Here is a 26,350-nt window from a genome sequence, read left to right as displayed (position 1 = left end):
TTCAGTGAAGAGCAGCCTGGCACATTTTAGCAAGTTTTACTTGTAAGTGGGGTTGGAAACGCTTTTCAGGCTCAATACTGGGCTCAAAAGATGCAGCCCTGATGTCTCTCATGATAGCAGGTGGTTAAGTAGAAATTCGCTGCTCGGCTGACCCTGCAGGAGCAAACGTATGCTAAAAATGTTCGTAGAATGAGATTTTCAGTGAAGAGCAGCCAGGCACATTTTAGCAAGTTTTACTTGTAAGTGGGGTTGGAAACGCTTTTCAGGCTCAATACTGGGCTCAAAAGATGCAGCCCTGATGTCTCTTATGATAGCAGGTGGTTAAGTAGAAATTCGCTGCTCAGCTGATCCAGCAGGAGCAAACATATGCGAAAAATGTACGTAGAATGAGCTTTTTCAGTGAAGAGCAGCCAGGCACATTTTAGCAAGTTTTACTTGTATGTGGGGTTGGAAACGCTTTTCAGGCTCAGTACTATGCTCAAAAGATGCAGCCCTGATGTCTCTCATGATAGCAGGTGGTTAAGTAGAAATTCGCTGCTCGGCTGACCCAGCAGGACCAAACGTATGCTAAAAATGTTCGTAGAATGAAATTTTCAGTGAAGAGCAGCCAGGCACATTTTAGCAAGTTTTACTTGTAAGTGGGGTTGGAAACGCTTTTCAGGCTCAATACTTGGCTCAAAAGATGCAGCCCTGATGTCTCTCATGATAGCAGGTGGTTAAGTAGAAATTCGCTGCTCGGCTGACCCAGCAGGACCAAACGTATGCTAAAAATGTTCGTAGAATGAGATTTTCAGTGAAGAGCAGCCAGGCACATTTTAGCAAGTTTTACTTGTAAGTGGGGTTGGAAACGCTTTTCAGGCTCAATACTTGGCTCAAAAGATGCAGCCCTGATGTCTCTCATGATAGCAGGTGGTTAAGTAGAAATTCGCTGCTCGGCTGACCCTGCAGGAGCAAACGTATGCTAAAAATGTTCGTAGAATGAGATTTTCAGTGAAGAGCAGCCTGGCACATTTTAGCGAATTTTACTTGTAAGTGGGGTTGGAAACGCTTTTCAGGCTCAATACTGGGCTCAAAAGATGCAGCCCTGATGTCTCTCATGATAGCAGGTGGTTAAGTAGAAATTCGCTGCTCGGCTGACCCTGCAAGAGCAAACGTATGCTAAAAATGTTCGTAGAATGAGATTTTCAGTGAAGAGCAGCCAGGCACATTTTAGCAAGTTTTACTTGTAAGTGGGGTTGGAAACGCTTTTCAGGCTCAGTACTGGGCTCAAAAGATGCAGCCTTGATGTCTCTCATGATAGCAGGTGGTTAAGTAGAATTCGCTGCTCGGCTGACCCTGCAGGAGCAAACGTATTCCAAAAATGTTCGTAGAATGAGATTTTCAGTGAAGAGCAGCCTGGCACATTTTAGCAAGTTTTACTTGTAAGGGGGGTTGGAAATGCTTTTCCATACTCAATACTGGGCTCAAAAGATGCAGCCCTGATGTCTCTCATGATAGCAGGTGGTTAAGTAGAAATTCGCTGCTCGGCTGATCCAGCAGGAGCAAACGTATGCTAAAAATGTTCGTAGAATGAGCTTTTCAGTGAAGAGCAGCCAGGCACATTTTAGCAAGTTTTACTTGTATGTGGGGTTGGAAACGCTTTTCAGGCTCAGTACTATGCTCAAAAGATGCAGCCCTGATGTCTCTCATGATAGCAGGTGGTTAAGTAGAAATTCGCTGCTCGGCTGACCCAGCAGGACCAAACGTATGCTAAAAATGTTCGTAGAATGAGATTTTCAGTGAAGAGCAGCCAGGCACATATTAGCAAGTTTTACTTGTAAGTGGGGTTGGAAACGCTTTTCAGGCTCAATACTTGGCTCAAAAGATGCAGCCCTGATGTCTCTCATGATAGCAGGTGGTTAAGTAGAAATTCGCTGCTCGGCTGACCCTGCAGGAGCAAACGTATGCTAAAAATGTTCGTAGAATGAGATTTTCAGTGAAGAGCAGCCTGGCACATTTTAGCAAGTTTTACTTGTAAGTGGGGTTGGAAACGCTTTTCAGGCTCAATACTGGGCTCAAAAGATGCAGCCCTGATGTCTCTCATGATAGCAGGTGGTTAAGTAGAAATTCGCTGCTCGGCTGATCCAGCAGGAGCAAACATATGCGAAAAATGTACGTAGAATGAGCTTTTTCAGTGAAGAGCAGCCAGGCACATTTTAGCAAGTTTTACTTGTAAGTGGGGTTGGAAACGCTTTTCAGGCTCAGTACTGGGCTCAAAAGATGCAGCCCTGATGTCTCTCATGATAGCAGGTGGTTAAGTAGAAATTTGCTGCTCGGCTGACCCTGCAGGAGCAAACGTATGCTAAAAATGTTCGTAGAATGAGATTTTCAGTGAAGAGCAGCCAGGCACATTTTAGCAAGTTTTACTTGTAAGTGGGGGTTGGAAACGCTTTTCCATACTCAATACTGGGCTCAAAAGATGCAGCCCTGATGTCTCTCATGATAGCAGGTGGTTAAGTAGAAATTCGCTGCTCGGCTGACCCTGCAGGAGCAAACGTATGCTAAAAATGTTCGTAGAATGAGATTTTCAGTGAAGAGCAGCCTGGCACATTTTAGCAAGTTTTACTTGTAAGTGGGGTTGGAAACGCTTTTCAGGCTCAATACTGGGCTCAAAAGATGCAGCCCTGATGTCTCTCATGATAGCAGGTGGTTAAGTAGAAATTCGCTGCTCGGCTGACCCTGCAGGAGCAAACGTATGCTAAAAATGTTCGTAGAATGAGATTTTCAGTGAAGAGCAGCCAGGCACATTTTAGCAAGTTTTACTTGTAAGTGAGGTTGGAAACGCTTTTCAGGCTCAATACTGGGCTCAAAAGATGCAGCCCTGATGTCTCTTATGATAGCAGGTGGTTAAGTAGAAATTCGCTGCTCAGCTGATCCAGCAGGAGCAAACATATGCGAAAAATGTACGTAGAATGAGCTTTTTCAGTGAAGAGCAGCCAGGTATATTTTAGCAAGTTTTACTTGTAAGTGGGGTTGGAAACGCTTTTCAGGCTCAGTACTGGGCTCAAAAGATGCAGCCCTGATGTCTCTCATGATAGCAGGTGGTTAAGTAGAAATTCGCTGCTCGGCTGACCCTGCAGGATCAAACGTATGCTAAAAATGTTTGTAGAATGAGATTTTCAGTGAAGAGCAGCCTGGCACATTTTAGCAAGTTTTACTTGTAAGGGGGATTGGAAACGCTTTTCCATACTCAATACTGGGCTTAAAAGATGCAGCCCTGATGTCTCTCATGATAGCAGGTGGTTAAGTAGAAATTCGCTGCTCGGCTGATCCAGCAGGAGCAAACGTATGCTAAAAATGTTCGTAGAATGAGCTTTTCAGTGAAGAGCAGCCAGGCACATTTTAGCAAGTTTTACTTGTATGTGGGGTTGGAAACGCTTTTCAGGCTCAGTACTATGCTCAAAAGATGCAGCCCTGATGTCTCTCATGATAGCAGGTGGTTAAGTAGAAATTCGCTGCTCGGCTGACCCAGCAGGACCAAACGTATGCTAAAAATGTTCGTAGAATGAAATTTTCAGTGAAGAGCAGCCAGGCACATTTTAGCAAGTTTTACTTGTAAGTGGGGTTGGAAACGCTTTTCAGGCTCAATACTTGGCTCAAAAGATGCAGCCCTGATGTCTCTCATGATAGCAGGTGGTTAAGTAGAAATTCGCTGCTCGGCTGACCCAGCAGGACCAAACGTATGCTAAAAATGTTCGTAGAATGAGATTTTCAGTGAAGAGCAGCCAGGCACATTTTAGCAAGTTTTACTTGTAAGTGGGGGTTGGAAACGCTTTTCCATACTCAATACTGGGCTCAAAAGATGCAGCCCTGATGTCTCTCATGATAGCAGGTGGTTAAGTAGAAATTCGCTGCTCGGCTGACCCTGCAGGAGCAAACGTATGCTAAAAATGTTCGTAGAATGAGATTTTCAGTGAAGAGCAGCCTGGCACATTTTAGCAAGTTTTACTTGTAAGTGGGGTTGGAAACGCTTTTCAGGCTCAATACTGGGCTCAAAAGATGCAGCCCTGATGTCTCTCATGATAGCAGGTGGTTAAGTAGAAATTCGCTGCTCGGCTGACCCTGCAGGAGCAAACGTATGCTAAAAATGTTCGTAGAATGAGATTTTCAGTGAAGAGCAGCCAGGCACATTTTAGCAAGTTTTACTTGTAAGTGGGGTTGGAAACGCTTTTCAGGCTCAATACTGGGCTCAAAAGATGCAGCCCTGATGTCTCTTATGATAGCAGGTGGTTAAGTAGAAATTCGCTGCTCAGCTGATCCAGCAGGAGCAAACATATGCGAAAAATGTACGTAGAATGAGCTTTTTCAGTGAAGAGCAGCCAGGTATATTTTAGCAAGTTTTACTTGTAAGTGGGGTTGGAAACGCTTTTCAGGCTCAGTACTGGGCTCAAAAGATGCAGCCCTGATGTCTCTCATGATAGCAGGTGGTTAAGTAGAAATTCGCTGCTCGGCTGACCCTGCAGGATCAAACGTATGCTAAAAATGTTCGTAGAATGAGATTTTCAGTGAAGAGCAGCCAGGCACATTTTAGCAAGTTTTACTTGTAAGTGGGGTAGGAAACGCTTTTCAGGCTCAGTACTGGGCTCAAAAGATGCAGCCCTGATGTCTCTCATGATAGCAGGTGGTTAAGTAGAAATTCGCTGCTCGGCTGACCCTGCAGGAGCAAACATATGCTAAAAATGTACGTTGAATGAGATTTTCAGTGAAGAGCAGCCAGGCACATTTTAGCAAGTTTTACTTGTAAGTGGGGTTGGAAACGCTTTTCAGGCTCAGTACTGGGCTCAAAAGATGCAGCCCTGATGTCTCTCATGATAGCAGGTGGTTAAGTAGAAATTCGCTGCTCGGCTGACCCGGCAGGAACAAACGTATGCCAAAAATGTACGTAGAATGAGATTTTCAGTGAATAGCAGCCAGGCACATTTTAGCAAGTTTTACTTGTAAGTGGGGATGGAAACGCTTTTTAGGCTCAGTACTGGGCTCAAAAGATGCAGCCCTGATGTCTCTCATGATAGCAGGTGGTTAAGTAGAAATTTGCTGCTCGGCTGACCCGGCAGGAGCAAACGTATGCTAAAAATGTTCGTAGAATGAGCTTTTCAGTGAAGAGCAGCCAGGCACATTTTAGCAAGTTTTACTTGTATGTGGGGTTGGAAACGCTTTTCAGGCTCAGTACTGGGCTCAAAAGATGCAGCCCTGATGTCTCTCATGATAGCAGGTGGTTAAGTAGAAATTCGCTGCTCGGCTGACCCAGCAGGACCAAACGTATGCTAAAAATGTTCGTAGAATGAGATTTTCAGTGAAGAGCAGCCAGGCACATTTTAGCAAGTTTTACTTGTAAGTGGGGTTGGAAACGCTTTTCAGGCTCAATACTGGGCTCAAAAGATGCAGCCCTGATGTCTCTTATGATAGCAGGTGGTTAAGTAGAAATTCGCTGCTCAGCTGATCCAGCAGGAGCAAACATATGCGAAAAATGTACGTAGAATGAGCTTTTTCCGTGAAGAGCAGCCAGGCACATTTGAGCAAGTTTTACTTGTAAGTGGGGTTGGAAACGCTTTTCAGGCTCAATACTTGGCTCAAAAGATGCAGCCCTGATGTCTCTCATGATAGCAGGTGGTTAAGTAGAAATTCGCTGCTCGGCTGACCCAGCAGGACCAAACGTATGCTAAAAATGTTCGTAGAATGAGATTTTCAGTGAAGAGCAGCCAGGCACATTTTAGCAAGTTTTACTTGTAAGTGGGGTTGGAAACGCTTTTCAGGCTCAGTACTGGGCTCAAAAGATGCAGCCCTGATGTCTCTCATGATAGCAGGTGGTTAAGTAGAAATTCGCTGCTCGGCTGACCCTGCAGGATCAAACGTATGCTAAAAATGTTTGTAGAATGAGATTTTCAGTGAAGAGCAGCCAGGCACATTTTAGCAAGTTTTACTTGTAAGTGGGGTAGGAAACGCTTTTCAGGCTCAGTACTGGGCTCAAAAGATGCAGCCCTGATGTCTCTCATGATAGCAGGTGGTTAAGTAGAAATTCGCTGCTCGGCTGACCCAGCAGGACCAAACGTATGCTAAAAATGTTCGTAGAATGAGATTTTCAGTGAAGAGCAGCCAGGCACATTTTAGCAAGTTTTACTTGTAAGTGGGGTTGGAAACGCTTTTCAGGCTCAATACTTGGCTCAAAAGATGCAGCCCTGATGTCTCTCATGATAGCAGGTGGTTAAGTAGAAATTCGCTGCTCGGCTGACCCTGCAGGAGCAAACGTATGCTAAAAATGTTCGTAGAATGAGATTTTCAGTGAAGAGCAGCCTGGCACATTTTAGCGAATTTTACTTGTAAGTGGGGTTGGAAACGATTTTCAGGCTCAATACTGGGCTCAAAAGATGCAGCCCTGATGTCTCTCATGATAGCAGGTGGTTAAGTAGAAATTTGCTGCTCGGCTGACCCTGCAGGAGCAAACGTATGCTAAAAATGTTCGTAGAATGAGATTTTCAGTGAAGAGCAGCCAGGCACATTTTAGCAAGTTTTACTTGTAAGTGGGGGTTGGAAACGCTTTTCCATACTCAATACTGGGCTCAAAAGATGCAGCCCTGATGTCTCTCATGATAGCAGGTGGTTAAGTAGAAATTCGCTGCTCGGCTGACCCTGCAGGAGCAAACGTATGCTAAAAATGTTCGTAGAATGAGATTTTCAGTGAAGAGCAGCCTGGCACATTTTAGCAAGTTTTACTTGTAAGTGGGGTTGGAAACGCTTTTCAGGCTCAATACTGGGCTCAAAAGATGCAGCCCTGATGTCTCTCATGATAGCAGGTGGTTAAGTAGAAATTCGCTGCTCGGCTGACCCTGCAGGAGCAAACGTATGCTAAAAATGTTCGTAGAATGAGATTTTCAGTGAAGAGCAGCCAGGCACATTTTAGCAAGTTTTACTTGTAAGTGGGGTTGGAAACGCTTTTCAGGCTCAATACTGGGCTCAAAAGATGCAGCCCTGATGTCTCTTATGATAGCAGGTGGTTAAGTAGAAATTCGCTGCTCAGCTGATCCAGCAGGAGCAAACATATGCGAAAAATGTACGTAGAATGAGCTTTTTCAGTGAAGAGCAGCCAGGCACATTTTAGCAAGTTTTACTTGTATGTGGGGTTGGAAACGCTTTTCAGGCTCAGTACTATGCTCAAAAGATGCAGCCCTGATGTCTCTCATGATAGCAGGTGGTTAAGTAGAAATTCGCTGCTCGGCTGACCCAGCAGGACCAAACGTATGCTAAAAATGTTCGTAGAATGAAATTTTCAGTGAAGAGCAGCCAGGCACATTTTAGCAAGTTTTACTTGTAAGTGGGGTTGGAAACGCTTTTCAGGCTCAATACTTGGCTCAAAAGATGCAGCCCTGATGTCTCTCATGATAGCAGGTGGTTAAGTAGAAATTCGCTGCTCGGCTGACCCAGCAGGACCAAACGTATGCTAAAAATGTTCGTAGAATGAGATTTTCAGTGAAGAGCAGCCAGGCACATTTTAGCAAGTTTTACTTGTAAGTGGGGTTGGAAACGCTTTTCAGGCTCAGTACTGGGCTCAAAAGATGCAGCCCTGATGTCTCTCATGATAGCAGGTGGTTAAGTAGAATTCGCTGCTCGGTTGACCCTGCAGGAGCAAACTTAGGCCAAAAATGTTCGTAGAATGAGATTTTCAGTGAAGAGCAGCCTGGCACATTTTAGCAAGTTTTACTTGTAAGGGGGGTTGGAAACGCTTTTCAGGCTCAATACTGGGCTCAAAAGATGCAGCCCTGATGTCTCTCATGACGCTTTTTAGGCTCAGTACTGGGCTCAAAAGATGCAGCCCTGATGTCTCTCATGATAGCAGGTGGTTAAGTTGAAATTCGCTGCTCGGCTGACCCTGCAGGAGCAAATGTATGCTAAAAATGTTCGTAGAATGAGATTTTCAGTGAAGAGCAGCCTGGCACATTTTAGCAAGTTTTACTTGTAAGTGGGGTTGGAAACGCTTTTCAGGCTCAATACTGGGCTCAAAAGATGCAGCCCTGAAGTCTCTCATGATAGTAGGTGGTTAAGTAGAAATTCGCTGCTCGGCTGATCCAGCAGGAGCAAACATATGCGAAAAATGTACGTAGAATGAGCTTTTTCAGTGAAGAGCAGCCAGGCACATTTTAGCAAGTTTTACTTGTAAGTGGGGTTGGAAACGCTTTTCAGGCTCAATACTGGGCTCAAAAGATGCAGCCCTGATGTCTCTCATGATAGCAGGTGGTTAAGTAGAAATTCGCTGCTCGGCTGACCCTGCAGGAGCAAACGTATGCTAAAAATGTTCGTAGAATGAGATTTTCAGTGAAGAGCAGCCAGGCACATTTTAGCAAGTTTTACTTGTAAGTGGGGTTGGAAACGCTTTTCAGGCTCAATACTGGGCTCAAAAGATGCAGCCCTGATGTCTCTCATGATAGCAGGTGGTTAAGTAGAAATTCGCTGCTCGGCTGACCCTGCAGGAGCAAACGTATGCTAAAAATGTTCGTAGAATGAGATTTTCAGTGAAGAGCAGCCAGGCACATTTTAGCAAGTTTTACTTGTAAGTGGGGTTGGAAACGCTTTTCAGGCTCAATACTGGGCTCAAAAGATGCAGCCCTGATGTCTCTTATGATAGCAGGTGGTTAAGTAGAAATTCGCTGCTCAGCTGATCCAGCAGGAGCAAACATATGCGAAAAATGTACGTAGAATGAGCTTTTTCAGTGAAGAGCAGCCAGGCACATTTTAGCAAGTTTTACTTGTAAGTGGGGTTGGAAACGCTTTTCAGGCTCAGTACTGGGCTCAAAAGATGCAGCCCTGATGTCTCTCATGATAGCAGGTGGTTAAGTAGAAATTCGCTGCTCGGCTGACCCTGCAGGATCAAACGTATGCTAAAAATGTTCGTAGAATGAGATTTTCAGTGAAGAGCAGCCAGGCACATTTTAGCAAGTTTTACTTGTAAGTGGGGTAGGAAACGCTTTTCAGGCTCAGTACTGGGCTCAAAAGATGCAGCCCTGATGTCTCTTATGATAGCAGGTGGTTAAGTAGAAATTCGCTGCTCAGCTGATCCAGCAGGAGCAAACATATGCGAAAAATGTACGTAGAATGAGCTTTTTCAGTGAAGAGCAGCCAGGCACATTTTAGCAAGTTTTACTTGTAAGTGGGGTTGGAAACGCTTTTCAGGCTCAGTACTGGGCTCAAAAGATGCAGCCCTGATGTCTCTCATGATAGCAGGTGGTTAAGTAGAAATTCGCTGCTCGGCTGACCCTGCAGGATCAAACGTATGCTAAAAATGTTCGTAGAATGTGATTTCAGTGAAGAGCAGCCAGGCACATTTTAGCAAGTTTTACTTGTAAGTGGGGTAGGAAACGCTTTTCAGGCTCAGTACTGGGCTCAAAAGATGCAGCCCTGATGTCTCTCATGATAGCAGGTGGTTAAGTAGAAATTTGCTGCTCGGCTGACCCAGCAGGACCAAACGTATGCTAAAAATGTTCGTAGAATGAGATTTTCAGTGAAGAGCAGCCAGGCACATTTTAGCAAGTTTTACTTGTAAGGTGGGTTGGAAACGCTTTTCAGGCTCAATACTTGGCTCAAAAGATGCAGCCCTGATGTCTCTCATGATAGCAGGTGGTTAAGTAGAAATTTGCTGCTCGGCTGACCCAGTAGGACCAAACGTATGCTAAAAATGTTTGTAGATTGAGATTTTCAGTGAAGAGCAGCCAGGCACATTTTAGCAAGTTTTACTTGTAAGTGGGGTTGGAAACGCTTTTCAGGCTCAGTACTGGGCTCAAAAGATGCAGCCCTGATGTCTCTCATGATAGCAGGTGGTTAAGTAGAAATTCGCTGCTCGGCTGACCCTGCAGGATCAAACGTTTGCTAAAAATGTTTGTAGAATGAGATTTTCAGTGAAGAGCAGCCAGGCACATTTTAGCAAGTTTTACTTGTAAGTGGGGTTGGAAACGCTCTTCAGGCTCAATACTGGGCTCAAAAGATGCAGCCCTGATGTCTCTTATGATAGCAGGTGGTTAAGTAGAAATTCGCTGCTCGGCTGATCCAGCAGGAGCAAACGTATGCGAAAAATGTACGTAGAATGAGCTTTTTCAGTGAAGAGCAGCCAGGCACATTTTAGCAAGTTTTACTTGTAAGTGGGGTTGGAAACGCTTTTCAGGCTCAGTACTGGGCTCAAAAGATGCAGCCCTGATGTCTCTCATGATAGCAGGTGGTTAAGTAGAAATTCGCTGCTCGGCTGACCCTGCAGGATCAAACGTATGCTAAAAATGTTCGTAAAATGTGATTTCAGTGAAGAGCAGCCAGGCACATTTTAGCAAGTTTTACTTGTAAGTGGGGTAGGAAACGCTTTTCAGGCTCAGTACTGGGCTCAAAAGATGCAGCCCTGATGTCTCTCATGATAGCAGGTGGTTAAGTAGAAATTCGCTGCTCGGCTGACCCAGCAGGACCAAACGTATGCTAAAAATGTTCGTAGAATGAGATTTTCAGTGAAGAGCAGCCAGGCACATTTTAGCAAGTTTTACTTGTAAGGTGGGTTGGAAACGCTTTTCAGGCTCAATACTTGGCTCAAAAGATGCAGCCCTGATGTCTCTCATGATAGCAGGTGGTTAAGTAGAAATTTGCTGCTCGGCTGACCCTGCAGGAGCAAACGTATGCTAACAATGTTCATAGAATGAGATTTTCAGTGAAGAGCAGCCTGGCACATTTTAGCAAGTTTTACTTGTAAGTGGGGTTGGAAACGCTTTTCAGGCTCAATACTGGGCTCAAAAGATGCAGCCCTGATGTCTCTCATGATAGCAGGTGGTTAAGTAGAAATTCGCTGCTCGGCTGACCCAGCAGGACCAAACGTATGCTAAAAATGTTTGTAGATTGAGATTTTCAGTGAAGAGCAGCCAGGCACATTTTAGCAAGTTTTACTTGTAAGTGGGGTTGGAAACGCTTTTCAGGCTCAGTACTGGGCTCAAAAGATGCAGCCCTGATGTCTCTCATGATAGCAGGTGGTTAAGTAGAAATTCGCTGCTCGGCTGACCCTGCAGGATCAAACGTATGCTAAAAATGTTTGTAGAATGAGATTTTCAGTGAAGAGCAGCCAGGCACATTTTAGCAAGTTTTACTTGTAAGTGGGGTAGGAAACGCTTTTCAGGCTCAGTACTGGGCTCAAAAGATGCAGCCCTGATGTCTCTCATGATAGCAGGTGTTTAAGTAGAAATTCGCTGCTCGGCTGACCCAGCAGGACCAAACGTATGCTAAAAATGTTCGTAGAATGAGATTTTCAGTGAAGAGCAGCCAGGCACATTTTAGCAAGTTTTACTTGTAAGTGGGGTTGGAAACGCTTTTCAGGCTCAATACTTGGCTCAAAAGATGCAGCCCTGATGTCTCTCATGATAGCAGGTGGTTAAGTAGAAATTCGCTGCTCGGCTGACCCTGCAGGAGCAAACGTATGCTAAAAATGTTCGTAGAATGAGATTTTCAGTGAAGAGCAGCCTGGCACATTTTAGCGAATTTTACTTGTAAGTGGGGTTGGAAACGCTTTTCAGGCTCAATACTGGGCTCAAAAGATGCAGCCCTGATGTCTCTCATGATAGCAGGTGGTTAAGTAGAAATTCGCTGCTCGGCTGACCCTGCAAGAGCAAACGTATGCTAAAAATGTTCGTAGAATGAGATTTTCAGTGAAGAGCAGCCAGGCACATTTTAGCAAGTTTTACTTGTAAGTGGGGTTGGAAACGCTTTTCAGGCTCAGTACTGGGCTCAAAAGATGCAGCCCTGATGTCTCTCATGATAGCAGGTGGTTAAGTAGAATTCGCTGCTCGGCTGACCCTGCAGGAGCAAACGTATTCCAAAAATGTTCGTAGAATGAGATTTTCAGTGAAGAGCAGCCTGGCACATTTTAGCAAGTTTTACTTGTAAGGGGGGTTGGAAACGCTTTTCCATACTCAATACTGGGCTCAAAAGATGCAGCCCTGATGTCTCTCATGATAGCAGGTGGTTAAGTAGAAATTCGCTGCTCGGCTGATCCAGCAGGAGCAAACATATGCTAAAAATGTTCGTAGAATGAGCTTTTCAGTGAAGAGCAGCCAGGCACATTTTAGCAAGTTTTACTTGTATGTGGGGTTGGAAACGCTTTTCAGGCTCAGTACTATGCTCAAAAGATGCAGCCCTGATGTCTCTCATGATAGCAGGTGGTTAAGTAGAAATTCGCTGCTCGGCTGACCCAGCAGGACCAAACGTATGCTAAAAATGTTCGTAGAATGAGATTTTCAGTGAAGAGCAGCCAGGCACATATTAGCAAGTTTTACTTGTAAGTGGGGTTGGAAACGCTTTTCAGGCTCAATACTTGGCTCAAAAGATGCAGCCCTGATGTCTCTCATGATAGCAGGTGGTTAAGTAGAAATTCGCTGCTCGGCTGACCCTGCAGGAGCAAGCGTATGCTAAAAATGTTCGTAGAATGAGATTTTCAGTGAAGAGCAGCCTGGCACATTTTAGCAAGTTTTACTTGTAAGTGGGGTTGGAAACGCTTTTCAGGCTCAATACTGGGCTCAAAAGATGCAGCCCTGATGTCTCTCATGATAGCAGGTGGTTAAGTAGAAATTCGCTGCTCGGCTGATCCAGCAGGAGCAAACATATGCGAAAAATGTACGTAGAATGAGGTTTTTCAGTGAAGAGCAGCCAGGCACATTTTAGCAAGTTTTACTTGTAAGTGGGGTTGGAAACGCTTTTCAGGCTCAGTACTGGGCTCAAAAGATGCAGCCCTGATGTCTCTCATGATAGCAGGTGGTTAAGTAGAAATTTGCTGCTCGGCTGACCCTGCAGGAGCAAACGTATGCTAAAAATGTTCGTAGAATGAGATTTTCAGTGAAGAGCAGCCAGGCACATTTTAGCAAGTTTTACTTGTAAGTGGGGGTTGGAAACGCTTTTCCATACTCAATACTGGGCTCAAAAGATGCAGCCCTGATGTCTCTCATGATAGCAGGTGGTTAAGTAGAAATTCGCTGCTCGGCTGACCCTGCAGGAGCAAACGTATGCTAAAAATGTTCGTAGAATGAGATTTTCAGTGAAGAGCAGCCTGGCACATTTTAGCAAGTTTTACTTGTAAGTGGGGTTGGAAACGCTTTTCAGGCTCAATACTGGGCTCAAAAGATGCAGCCCTGATGTCTCTCATGATAGCAGGTGGTTAAGTAGAAATTCGCTGCTCGGCTGACCCTGCAGGAGCAAACGTATGCTAAAAATGTTCGTAGAATGAGATTTTCAGTGAAGAGCAGCCAGGCACATTTTAGCAAGTTTTACTTGTATGTGGGGTTGGAAACGCTTTTCAGGCTCAGTACTGGGCTCAAAAGATGCAGCCCTGATGTCTCTCATGATAGCAGGTGGTTAAGTAGAAATTCGCTGCTCGGCTGACCCAGCAGGACCAAACGTATGCTAAAAATGTTCGTAGAATGAGATTTTCAGTGAAGAGCAGCCAGGCACATTTTAGCAAGTTTTACTTGTAAATGGGGTTGGAAACGCTTTTCAGGCTCAATACTGGGCTCAAAAGATGCAGCCCTGATGTCTCTTATGATAGCAGGTGGTTAAGTAGAAATTCGCTGCTCAGCTGATCCAGCAGGAGCAAACATATGCGAAAAATGTACGTAGAATGAGCTTTTTCAGTGAAGAGCAGCCAGGCACATTTGAGCAAGTTTTACTTGTAAGTGGGGTTGGAAACGCTTTTCAGGCTCAATACTTGGCTCAAAAGATGCAGCCCTGATGTCTCTCATGATAGCAGGTGGTTAAGTAGAAATTCCCTGCTCGGCTGACCCTGCAGGAGCAAACGTATGCTAAAAATGTTCGTAGAATGAGATTTTCAGTGAAGAGCAGCCTGGCACATTTTAGCGAATTTTACTTGTAAGTGGGGTTGGAAACGATTTTCAGGCTCAATACTGGGCTCAAAAGATGCAGCCCTGATGTCTCTCATGATAGCAGGTGGTTAAGTAGAAATTCGCTGCTCGGCTGACCCTGCAAGAGCAAACGTATGCTAAAAATGTTCGTAGAATGAGATTTTCAGTGAAGAGCAGCCAGGCACATTTTAGCAAGTTTTACTTGTAAGTGGGGTTGGAAACGCTTTTCAGGCTCAGTACTGGGCTCAAAAGATGCAGCCCTGATGTCTCTCATGATAGCAGGTGGTTAAGTAGAATTCGCTGCTCGGCTGACCCTGCAGGAGCAAACGTATTCCAAAAATGTTCGTAGAATGAGATTTTCAGTGAAGAGCAGCCTGGCACATTTTAGCAAGTTTTACTTGTAAGGGGGATTGGAAACGCTTTTCCATACTCAATACTGGGCTTAAAAGATGCAGCCCTGATGTCTCTCATGATAGCAGGTGGTTAAGTAGAAATTCGCTGCTCGGCTGATCCAGCAGGAGCAAACGTATGCTAAAAATGTTCGTAGAATGAGCTTTTCAGTGAAGAGCAGCCAGGCACATTTTAGCAAGTTTTACTTGTATGTGGGGTTGGAAACGCTTTTCAGGCTCAGTACTATGCTCAAAAGATGCAGCCCTGATGTCTCTCATGATAGCAGGTGGTTAAGTAGAAATTCGCTGCTCGGCTGACCCAGCAGGACCAAACGTATGCTAAAAATGTTCGTAGAATGAAATTTTCAGTGAAGAGCAGCCAGGCACATTTTAGCAAGTTTTACTTGTAAGTGGGGTTGGAAACGCTTTTCAGGCTCAATACTTGGCTCAAAAGATGCAGCCCTGATGTCTCTCATGATAGCAGGTGGTTAAGTAGAAATTCGCTGCTCGGCTGATCCAGCAGGAGCAAACGTATGCTAAAAATGTTCGTAGAATGAGCTTTTCAGTGAAGAGCAGCCAGGCACATTTTAGCAAGTTTTACTTGTATGTGGGGTTGGAAACGCTTTTCAGGCTCAGTACTATGCTCAAAAGATGCAGCCCTGATGTCTCTCATGATAGCAGGTGGTTAAGTAGAAATTCGCTGCTCGGCTGACCCTGCAGGACCAAACGTATGCTAAAAATGTTCGTAGAATGAGATTTTCAGTGAAGAGCAGCCTGGCACATTTTAGCGAATTTTACTTGTAAGTGGGGTTGGAAACGCTTTTCAGGCTCAATACTGGGCTCAAAAGATGCAGCCCTGATGTCTCTCATGATAGCAGGTGGTTAAGTAGAAATTCGCTGCTCGGCTGACCCTGCAAGAGCAAACGTATGCTAAAAATGTTCGTAGAATGAGATTTTCAGTGAAGAGCAGCCAGGCACATTTTAGCAAGTTTTACTTGTAAGTGGGGTTGGAAACGCTTTTCAGGCTCAGTACTGGGCTCAAAAGATGCAGCCCTGATGTCTCTCATGATAGCAGGTGGTTAAGTAGAATTCGCTGCTCGGCTGACCCTGCAGGAGCAAACGTATTCCAAAAATGTTCGTAGAATGAGATTTTCAGTGAAGAGCAGCCTGGCACATTTTAGCAAGTTTTACTTGTAAGGGGGGTTGGAAACGCTTTTCCATACTCAATACTGGGCTCAAAAGATGCAGCCCTGATGTCTCTCATGATAGCAGGTGGTTAAGTAGAAATTCGCTGCTCGGCTGATCCAGCAGAAGCAAACGTATGCTAAAAATGTTCGTAGAATGAGCTTTTCAGTGAAGAGCAGCCAGGCACATTTTAGCAAGTTTTACTTGTATGTGGGGTTGGAAACGCTTTTCAGGCTCAGTACTATGCTCAAAAGATGCAGCCCTGATGTCTCTCATGATAGCAGGTGGTTAAGTAGAAATTCGCTGCTCGGCTGACCCAGCAGGACCAAACGTATGCTAAAAATGTTCGTAGAATGAGATTTTCAGTGAAGAGCAGCCAGGCACATATTAGCAAGTTTTACTTGTAAGTGGGGTTGGAAACGCTTTTCAGGCTCAATACTTGGCTCAAAAGATGCAGCCCTGATGTCTCTCATGATAGCAGGTGGTTAAGTAGAAATTTGCTGCTCGGCTGACCCTGCAGGAGCAAACGTATGCTAAAAATGTTCGTAGAATGAGATTTTCAGTGAAGAGCAGCCTGGCACATTTTAGCAAGTTTTACTTGTAAGTGGGGTTGGAAACGCTTTTCAGGCTCAATACTGGGCTCAAAAGATGCAGCCCTGATGTCTCTCATGATAGCAGGTGGTTAAGTAGAAATTCGCTGCTCGGCTGATCCAGCAGGAGCAAACATATGCGAAAAATGTACGTAGAATGAGCTTTTTCAGTGAAGAGCAGCCAGGCACATTTTAGCAAGTTTTACTTGTAAGTGGGGTTGGAAACGCTTTTCAGGCTCAGTACTGGGCTCAAAAGATGCAGCCCTGATGTCTCTCATGATAGCAGGTGGTTAAGTAGAAATTTGCTGCTCGGCTGACCCTGCAGGAGCAAACGTATGCTAAAAATGTTCGTAGAATGAGATTTTCAGTGAAGAGCAGCCAGGCACATTTTAGCAAGTTTTACTTGTAAGTGGGGGTTGGAAACGCTTTTCCATACTCAATACTGGGCTCAAAAGATGCAGCCCTGATGTCTCTCATGATAGCAGGTGGTTAAGTAGAAATTCGCTGCTCGGCTGACCCTGCAGGAGCAAACGTATGCTAAAAATGTTCGTAGAATGAGATTTTCAGTGAAGAGCAGCCTGGCACATTTTAGCAAGTTTTACTTGTAAGTGGGGTTGGAAACGCTTTTCAGGCTCAATACTGGGCTCAAAAGATGCAGCCCTGATGTCTCTCATGATAGCAGGTGGTTAAGTAGAAATTCGCTGCTCGGCTGACCCTGCAGGAGCAAACGTATGCTAAAAATGTTCGTAGAATGAGATTTTCAGTGAAGAGCAGCCAGGCACATTTTAGCAAGTTTTACTTGTAAGTGGGGTTGGAAACGCTTTTCAGGCTCAATACTGGGCTCAAAAGATGCAGCCCTGATGTCTCTTATGATAGCAGGTGGTTAAGTAGAAATTCGCTGCTCAGCTGATCCAGCAGGAGCAAACATATGCGAAAAATGTACGTAGAATGAGCTTTTTCAGTGAAGAGCAGCCAGGCACATTTTAGCAAGTTTTACTTGTATGTGGGGTTGGAAACGCTTTTCAGGCTCAGTACTATGCTCAAAAGATGCAGCCCTGATGTCTCTCATGATAGCAGGTGGTTAAGTAGAAATTCGCTGCTCGGCTGACCCAGCAGGACCAAACGTATGCTAAAAATGTTCGTAGAATGAAATTTTCAGTGAAGAGCAGCCAGGCACATTTTAGCAAGTTTTACTTGTAAGTGGGGTTGGAAACGCTTTTCAGGCTCAATACTTGGCTCAAAAGATGCAGCCCTGATGTCTCTCATGATAGCAGGTGGTTAAGTAGAAATTCGCTGCTCGGCTGACCCAGCAGGACCAAACGTATGCTAAAAATGTTCGTAGAATGAGATTTTCAGTGAAGAGCAGCCAGGCACATTTTAGCAAGTTTTACTTGTAAGTGGGGTTGGAAACGCTTTTCAGGCTCAATACTTGGCTCAAAAGATGCAGCCCTGATGTCTCTCATGATAGCAGGTGGTTAAGTAGAAATTCGCTGCTCGGCTGACCCTGCAGGAGCAAACGTATGCTAAAAATGTTCGTAGAATGAGATTTTCAGTGAAGAGCAGCCTGGCACATTTTAGCGAATTTTACTTGTAAGTGGGGTTGGAAACGCTTTTCAGGCTCAATACTGGGCTCAAAAGATGCAGCCCTGATGTCTCTCATGATAGCAGGTGGTTAAGTAGAAATTCGCTGCTCGGCTGACCCTGCAAGAGCAAACGTATGCTAAAAATGTTCGTAGAATGAGATTTTCAGTGAAGAGCAGCCAGGCACATTTTAGCAAGTTTTACTTGTAAGTGGGGTTGGAAACGCTTTTCAGGCTCAGTACTGGGCTCAAAAGATGCAGCCTTGATGTCTCTCATGATAGCAGGTGGTTAAGTAGAATTCGCTGCTCGGCTGACCCTGCAGGAGCAAACGTATTCCAAAAATGTTCGTAGAATGAGATTTTCAGTGAAGAGCAGCCTGGCACATTTTAGCAAGTTTTACTTGTAAGGGGGGTTGGAAATGCTTTTCCATACTCAATACTGGGCTCAAAAGATGCAGCCCTGATGTCTCTCATGATAGCAGGTGGTTAAGTAGAAATTCGCTGCTCGGCTGATCCAGCAGGAGCAAACGTATGCTAAAAATGTTCGTAGAATGAGCTTTTCAGTGAAGAGCAGCCAGGCACATTTTAGCAAGTTTTACTTGTATGTGGGGTTGGAAACGCTTTTCAGGCTCAGTACTATGCTCAAAAGATGCAGCCCTGATGTCTCTCATGATAGCAGGTGGTTAAGTAGAAATTCGCTGCTCGGCTGACCCAGCAGGACCAAACGTATGCTAAAAATGTTCGTAGAATGAGATTTTCAGTGAAGAGCAGCCAGGCACATATTAGCAAGTTTTACTTGTAAGTGGGGTTGGAAACGCTTTTCAGGCTCAATACTTGGCTCAAAAGATGCAGCCCTGATGTCTCTCATGATAGCAGGTGGTTAAGTAGAAATTCGCTGCTCGGCTGACCCTGCAGGAGCAAACGTATGCTAAAAATGTTCGTAGAATGAGATTTTCAGTGAAGAGCAGCCTGGCACATTTTAGCAAGTTTTACTTGTAAGTGGGGTTGGAAACGCTTTTCTGGCTCAATACTGGGCTCAAAAGATGCAGCCCTGATGTCTCTCATGATAGCAGGTGGTTAAGTAGAAATTCGCTGCTCGGCTGATCCAGCAGGAGCAAACATATGCGAAAAATGTACGTAGAATGAGCTTTTTCAGTGAAGAGCAGCCAGGCACATTTTAGCAAGTTTTACTTGTAAGTGGGGTTGGAAACGCTTTTCAGGCTCAGTACTGGGCTCAAAAGATGCAGCCCTGATGTCTCTCATGATAGCAGGTGGTTAAGTAGAAATTTGCTGCTCGGCTGACCCTGCAGGAGCAAACGTATGCTAAAAATGTTCGTAGAATGAGATTTTCAGTGAAGAGCAGCCAGGCACATTTTAGCAAGTTTTACTTGTAAGTGGGGGTTGGAAACGCTTTTCCATACTCAATACTGGGCTCAAAAGATGCAGCCCTGATGTCTCTCATGATAGCAGGTGGTTAAGTAGAAATTCGCTGCTCGGCTGACCCTGCAGGAGCAAACGTATGCTAAAAATGTTCGTAGAATGAGATTTTCAGTGAAGAGCAGCCTGGCACATTTTAGCAAGTTTTACTTGTAAGTGGGGTTGGAAACGCTTTTCAGGCTCAATACTGGGCTCAAAAGATGCAGCCCTGATGTCTCTCATGATAGCAGGTGGTTAAGTAGAAATTCGCTGCTCGGCTGACCCTGCAGGAGCAAACGTATGCTAAAAATGTTCGTAGAATGAGATTTTCAGTGAAGAGCAGCCAGGCACATTTTAGCAAGTTTTACTTGTAAGTGAGGTTGGAAACGCTTTTCAGGCTCAATACTGGGCTCAAAAGATGCAGCCCTGATGTCTCTTATGATAGCAGGTGGTTAAGTAGAAATTCGCTGCTCAGCTGATCCAGCAGGAGCAAACATATGCGAAAAATGTACGTAGAATGAGCTTTTTCAGTGAAGAGCAGCCAGGTATATTTTAGCAAGTTTTACTTGTAAGTGGGGTTGGAAACGCTTTTCAGGCTCAGTACTGGGCTCAAAAGATGCAGCCCTGATGTCTCTCATGATAGCAGGTGGTTAAGTAGAAATTCGCTGCTCGGCTGACCCTGCAGGATCAAACGTATGCTAAAAATGTTTGTAGAATGAGATTTTCAGTGAAGAGCAGCCTGGCACATTTTAGCAAGTTTTACTTGTAAGGGGGATTGGAAACGCTTTTCCATACTCAATACTGGGCTTAAAAGATGCAGCCCTGATGTCTCTCATGATAGCAGGTGGTTAAGTAGAAATTCGCTGCTCGGCTGATCCAGCAGGAGCAAACGTATGCTAAAAATGTTCGTAGAATGAGCTTTTCAGTGAAGAGCAGCCAGGCACATTTTAGCAAGTTTTACTTGTATGTGGGGTTGGAAACGCTTTTCAGGCTCAGTACTATGCTCAAAAGATGCAGCCCTGATGTCTCTCATGATAGCAGGTGGTTAAGTAGAAATTCGCTGCTCGGCTGACCCAGCAGGACCAAACGTATGCTAAAAATGTTCGTAGAATGAAATTTTCAGTGAAGAGCAGCCAGGCACATTTTAGCAAGTTTTACTTGTAAGTGGGGTTGGAAACGCTTTTCAGGCTCAATACTTGGCTCAAAAGATGCAGCCCTGATGTCTCTCATGATAGCAGGTGGTTAAGTAGAAATTCGCTGCTCGGCTGACCCAGCAGGACCAAACGTATGCTAAAAATGTTCGTAGAATGAGATTTTCAGTGAAGAGCAGCCAGGCACATTTTAGCAAGTTTTACTTGTAAGTGGGGGTTGGAAACGCTTTTCCATACTCAATACTGGGCTCAAAAGATGCAGCCCTGATGTCTCTCATGATAGCAGGTGGTTAAGTAGAAATTCGCTGCTCGGCTGACCCTGCAGGAGCAAACGTATGCTAAAAATGTTCGTAGAATGAGATTTTCAGTGAAGAGCAGCCTGGCACATTTTAGCAAGTTTTACTTGTAAGTGGGGTTGGAAACGCTTTTCAGGCTCAATACTGGGCTCAAAAGATGCAGCCCTGATGTCTCTCATGATAGCAGGTGGTTAAGTAGAAATTCGCTGCTCGGCTGACCCTGCAGGAGCAAACGTATGCTAAAAATGTTCGTAGAATGAGATTTTCAGTGAAGAGCAGCCAGGCACATTTTAGCAAGTTTTACTTGTAAGTGGGGTTGGAAACGCTTTTCAGGCTCAATACTGGGCTCAAAAGATGCAGCCCTGATGTCTCTTATGATAGCAGGTGGTTAAGTAGAAATTCGCTGCTCAGCTGATCCAGCAGGAGCAAACATATGCGAAAAATGTACGTAGAATGAGCTTTTTCAGTGAAGAGCAGCCAGGTATATTTTAGCAAGTTTTACTTGTAAGTGGGGTTGGAAACGCTTTTCAGGCTCAGTACTGGGCTCAAAAGATGCAGCCCTGATGTCTCTCATGATAGCAGGTGGTTAAGTAGAAATTCGCTGCTCGGCTGACCCTGCAGGATCAAACGTATGCTAAAAATGTTCGTAGAATGAGATTTTCAGTGAAGAGCAGCCAGGCACATTTTAGCAAGTTTTACTTGTAAGTGGGGTAGGAAACGCTTTTCAGGCTCAGTACTGGGCTCAAAAGATGCAGCCCTGATGTCTCTCATGATAGCAGGTGGTTAAGTAGAAATTCGCTGCTCGGCTGACCCTGCAGGAGCAAACATATGCTAAAAATGTACGTTGAATGAGATTTTCAGTGAAGAGCAGCCAGGCACATTTTAGCAAGTTTTACTTGTAAGTGGGGTTGGAAACGCTTTTCAGGCTCAGTACTGGGCTCAAAAGATGCAGCCCTGATGTCTCTCATGATAGCAGGTGGTTAAGTAGAAATTCGCTGCTCGGCTGACCCGGCAGGAACAAACGTATGCCAAAAATGTACGTAGAATGAGATTTTCAGTGAATAGCAGCCAGGCACATTTTAGCAAGTTTTACTTGTAAGTGGGGATGGAAACGCTTTTTAGGCTCAGTACTGGGCTCAAAAGATGCAGCCCTGATGTCTCTCATGATAGCAGGTGGTTAAGTAGAAATTTGCTGCTCGGCTGACCCGGCAGGAGCAAACGTATGCTAAAAATGTTCGTAGAATGAGCTTTTCAGTGAAGAGCAGCCAGGCACATTTTAGCAAGTTTTACTTGTATGTGGGGTTGGAAACGCTTTTCAGGCTCAGTACTGGGCTCAAAAGATGCAGCCCTGATGTCTCTCATGATAGCAGGTGGTTAAGTAGAAATTCGCTGCTCGGCTGACCCAGCAGGACCAAACGTATGCTAAAAATGTTCGTAGAATGAGATTTTCAGTGAAGAGCAGCCAGGCACATTTTAGCAAGTTTTACTTGTAAGTGGGGTTGGAAACGCTTTTCAGGCTCAATACTGGGCTCAAAAGATGCAGCCCTGATGTCTCTTATGATAGCAGGTGGTTAAGTAGAAATTCGCTGCTCAGCTGATCCAGCAGGAGCAAACATATGCGAAAAATGTACGTAGAATGAGCTTTTTCCGTGAAGAGCAGCCAGGCACATTTGAGCAAGTTTTACTTGTAAGTGGGGTTGGAAACGCTTTTCAGGCTCAATACTTGGCTCAAAAGATGCAGCCCTGATGTCTCTCATGATAGCAGGTGGTTAAGTAGAAATTCGCTGCTCGGCTGACCCAGCAGGACCAAACGTATGCTAAAAATGTTCGTAGAATGAGATTTTCAGTGAAGAGCAGCCAGGCACATTTTAGCAAGTTTTACTTGTAAGTGGGGTTGGAAACGCTTTTCAGGCTCAGTACTGGGCTCAAAAGATGCAGCCCTGATGTCTCTCATGATAGCAGGTGGTTAAGTAGAAATTCGCTGCTCGGCTGACCCTGCAGGATCAAACGTATGCTAAAAATGTTTGTAGAATGAGATTTTCAGTGAAGAGCAGCCAGGCACATTTTAGCAAGTTTTACTTGTAAGTGGGGTAGGAAACGCTTTTCAGGCTCAGTACTGGGCTCAAAAGATGCAGCCCTGATGTCTCTCATGATAGCAGGTGGTTAAGTAGAAATTCGCTGCTCGGCTGACCCAGCAGGACCAAACGTATGCTAAAAATGTTCGTAGAATGAGATTTTCAGTGAAGAGCAGCCAGGCACATTTTAGCAAGTTTTACTTGTAAGTGGGGTTGGAAACGCTTTTCAGGCTCAATACTTGGCTCAAAAGATGCAGCCCTGATGTCTCTCATGATAGCAGGTGGTTAAGTAGAAATTCGCTGCTCGGCTGACCCTGCAGGAGCAAACGTATGCTAAAAATGTTCGTAGAATGAGATTTTCAGTGAAGAGCAGCCTGGCACATTTTAGCGAATTTTACTTGTAAGTGGGGTTGGAAACGATTTTCAGGCTCAATACTGGGCTCAAAAGATGCAGCCCTGATGTCTCTCATGATAGCAGGTGGTTAAGTAGAAATTTGCTGCTCGGCTGACCCTGCAGGAGCAAACGTATGCTAAAAATGTTCGTAGAATGAGATTTTCAGTGAAGAGCAGCCAGGCACATTTTAGCAAGTTTTACTTGTAAGTGGGGGTTGGAAACGCTTTTCCATACTCAATACTGGGCTCAAAAGATGCAGCCCTGATGTCTCTCATGATAGCAGGTGGTTAAGTAGAAATTCGCTGCTCGGCTGACCCTGCAGGAGCAAACGTATGCTAAAAATGTTCGTAGAATGAGATTTTCAGTGAAGAGCAGCCTGGCACATTTTAGCAAGTTTTACTTGTAAGTGGGGTTGGAAACGCTTTTCAGGCTCAATACTGGGCTCAAAAGATGCAGCCCTGATGTCTCTCATGATAGCAGGTGGTTAAGTAGAAATTCGCTGCTCGGCTGACCCTGCAGGAGCAAACGTATGCTAAAAATGTTCGTAGAATGAGATTTTCAGTGAAGAGCAGCCAGGCACATTTTAGCAAGTTTTACTTGTAAGTGGGGTTGGAAACGCTTTTCAGGCTCAATACTGGGCTCAAAAGATGCAGCCCTGATGTCTCTTATGATAGCAGGTGGTTAAGTAGAAATTCGCTGCTCAGCTGATCCAGCAGGAGCAAACATATGCGAAAAATGTACGTAGAATGAGCTTTTTCAGTGAAGAGCAGCCAGGCACATTTTAGCAAGTTTTACTTGTATGTGGGGTTGGAAACGCTTTTCAGGCTCAGTACTATGCTCAAAAGATGCAGCCCTGATGTCTCTCATGATAGCAGGTGGTTAAGTAGAAATTCGCTGCTCGGCTGACCCAGCAGGACCAAACGTATGCTAAAAATGTTCGTAGAATGAAATTTTCAGTGAAGAGCAGCCAGGCACATTTTAGCAAGTTTTACTTGTAAGTGGGGTTGGAAACGCTTTTCAGGCTCAATACTTGGCTCAAAAGATGCAGCCCTGATGTCTCTCATGATAGCAGGTGGTTAAGTAGAAATTCGCTGCTCGGCTGACCCAGCAGGACCAAACGTATGCTAAAAATGTTCGTAGAATGAGATTTTCAGTGAAGAGCAGCCAGGCACATTTTAGCAAGTTTTACTTGTAAGTGGGGTTGGAAACGCTTTTCAGGCTCAATACTTGGCTCAAAAGATGCAGCCCTGATGTCTCTCATGATAGCAGGTGGTTAAGTAGAAATTCGCTGCTCGGCTGACCCTGCAGGAGCAAACGTATGCTAAAAATGTTCGTAGAATGAGATTTTCAGTGAAGAGCAGCCTGGCACATTTTAGCGAATTTTACTTGTAAGTGGGGTTGGAAACGCTTTTCAGGCTCAATACTGGGCTCAAAAGATGCAGCCCTGATGTCTCTCATGATAGCAGGTGGTTAAGTAGAAATTCGCTGCTCGGCTGACCCTGCAAGAGCAAACGTATGCTAAAAATGTTCGTAGAATGAGATTTTCAGTGAAGAGCAGCCAGGCACATTTTAGCAAGTTTTACTTGTAAGTGGGGTTGGAAACGCTTTTCAGGCTCAGTACTGGGCTCAAAAGATGCAGCCTTGATGTCTCTCATGATAGCAGGTGGTTAAGTAGAATTCGCTGCTCGGCTGACCCTGCAGGAGCAAACGTATTCCAAAAATGTTCGTAGAATGAGATTTTCAGTGAAGAGCAGCCTGGCACATTTTAGCAAGTTTTACTTGTAAGGGGAGTTGGAAATGCTTTTCCATACTCAATACTGGGCTCAAAAGATGCAGCCCTGATGTCTCTCATGATAGCAGGTGGTTAAGTAGAAATTCGCTGCTCGGCTGATCCAGCAGGAGCAAACGTATGCTAAAAATGTTCGTAGAATGAGCTTTTCAGTGAAGAGCAGCCAGGCACATTTTAGCAAGTTTTACTTGTATGTGGGGTTGGAAACGCTTTTCAGGCTCAGTACTATGCTCAAAAGATGCAGCCCTGATGTCTCTCATGATAGCAGGTGGTTAAGTAGAAATTCGCTGCTCGGCTGACCCAGCAGGACCAAACGTATGCTAAAAATGTTCGTAGAATGAGATTTTCAGTGAAGAGCAGCCAGGCACATATTAGCAAGTTTTACTTGTAAGTGGGGTTGGAAACGCTTTTCAGGCTCAATACTTGGCTCAAAAGATGCAGCCCTGATGTCTCTCATGATAGCAGGTGGTTAAGTAGAAATTCGCTGCTCGGCTGACCCTGCAGGAGCAAACGTATGCTAAAAATGTTCGTAGAATGAGATTTTCAGTGAAGAGCAGCCTGGCACATTTTAGCAAGTTTTACTTGTAAGTGGGGTTGGAAACGCTTTTCAGGCTCAATACTGGGCTCAAAAGATGCAGCCCTGATGTCTCTCATGATAGCAGGTGGTTAAGTAGAAATTCGCTGCTCGGCTGATCCAGCAGGAGCAAACATATGCGAAAAATGTACGTAGAATGAGCTTTTTCAGTGAAGAGCAGCCAGGCACATTTTAGCAAGTTTTACTTGTAAGTGGGGTTGGAAACGCTTTTCAGGCTCAGTACTGGGCTCAAAAGATGCAGCCCTGATGTCTCTCATGATAGCAGGTGGTTAAGTAGAAATTTGCTGCTCGGCTGACCCTGCAGGAGCAAACGTATGCTAAAAATGTTCGTAGAATGAGATTTTCAGTGAAGAGCAGCCAGGCACATTTTAGCAAGTTTTACTTGTAAGTGGGGGTTGGAAACGCTTTTCCATACTCAATACTGGGCTCAAAAGATGCAGCCCTGATGTCTCTCATGATAGCAGGTGGTTAAGTAGAAATTCGCTGCTCGGCTGACCCTGCAGGAGCAAACGTATGCTAAAAATGTTCGTAGAATGAGATTTTCAGTGAAGAGCAGCCTGGCACATTTTAGCAAGTTTTACTTGTAAGTGGGGTTGGAAACGCTTTTCAGGCTCAATACTGGGCTCAAAAGATGCAGCCCTGATGTCTCTCATGATAGCAGGTGGTTAAGTAGAAATTCGCTGCTCGGCTGACCCTGCAGGAGCAAACGTATGCTAAAAATGTTCGTAGAATGAGATTTTCAGTGAAGAGCAGCCAGGCACATTTTAGCAAGTTTTACTTGTAAGTGAGGTTGGAAACGCTTTTCAGGCTCAATACTGGGCTCAAAAGATGCAGCCCTGATGTCTCTTATGATAGCAGGTGGTTAAGTAGAAATTCGCTGCTCAGCTGATCCAGCAGGAGCAAACATATGCGAAAAATGTACGTAGAATGAGCTTTTTCAGTGAAGAGCAGCCAGGTATATTTTAGCAAGTTTTACTTGTAAGTGGGGTTGG

Source organism: Lissotriton helveticus, chromosome 3_1 (assembly GCF_964261635.1).
Source record: "Lissotriton helveticus chromosome 3_1, aLisHel1.1, whole genome shotgun sequence".
NCBI lineage: Eukaryota > Metazoa > Chordata > Amphibia > Caudata > Salamandridae > Lissotriton > Lissotriton helveticus.
Note: the sequence above shows the minus strand (reverse complement) of the source record.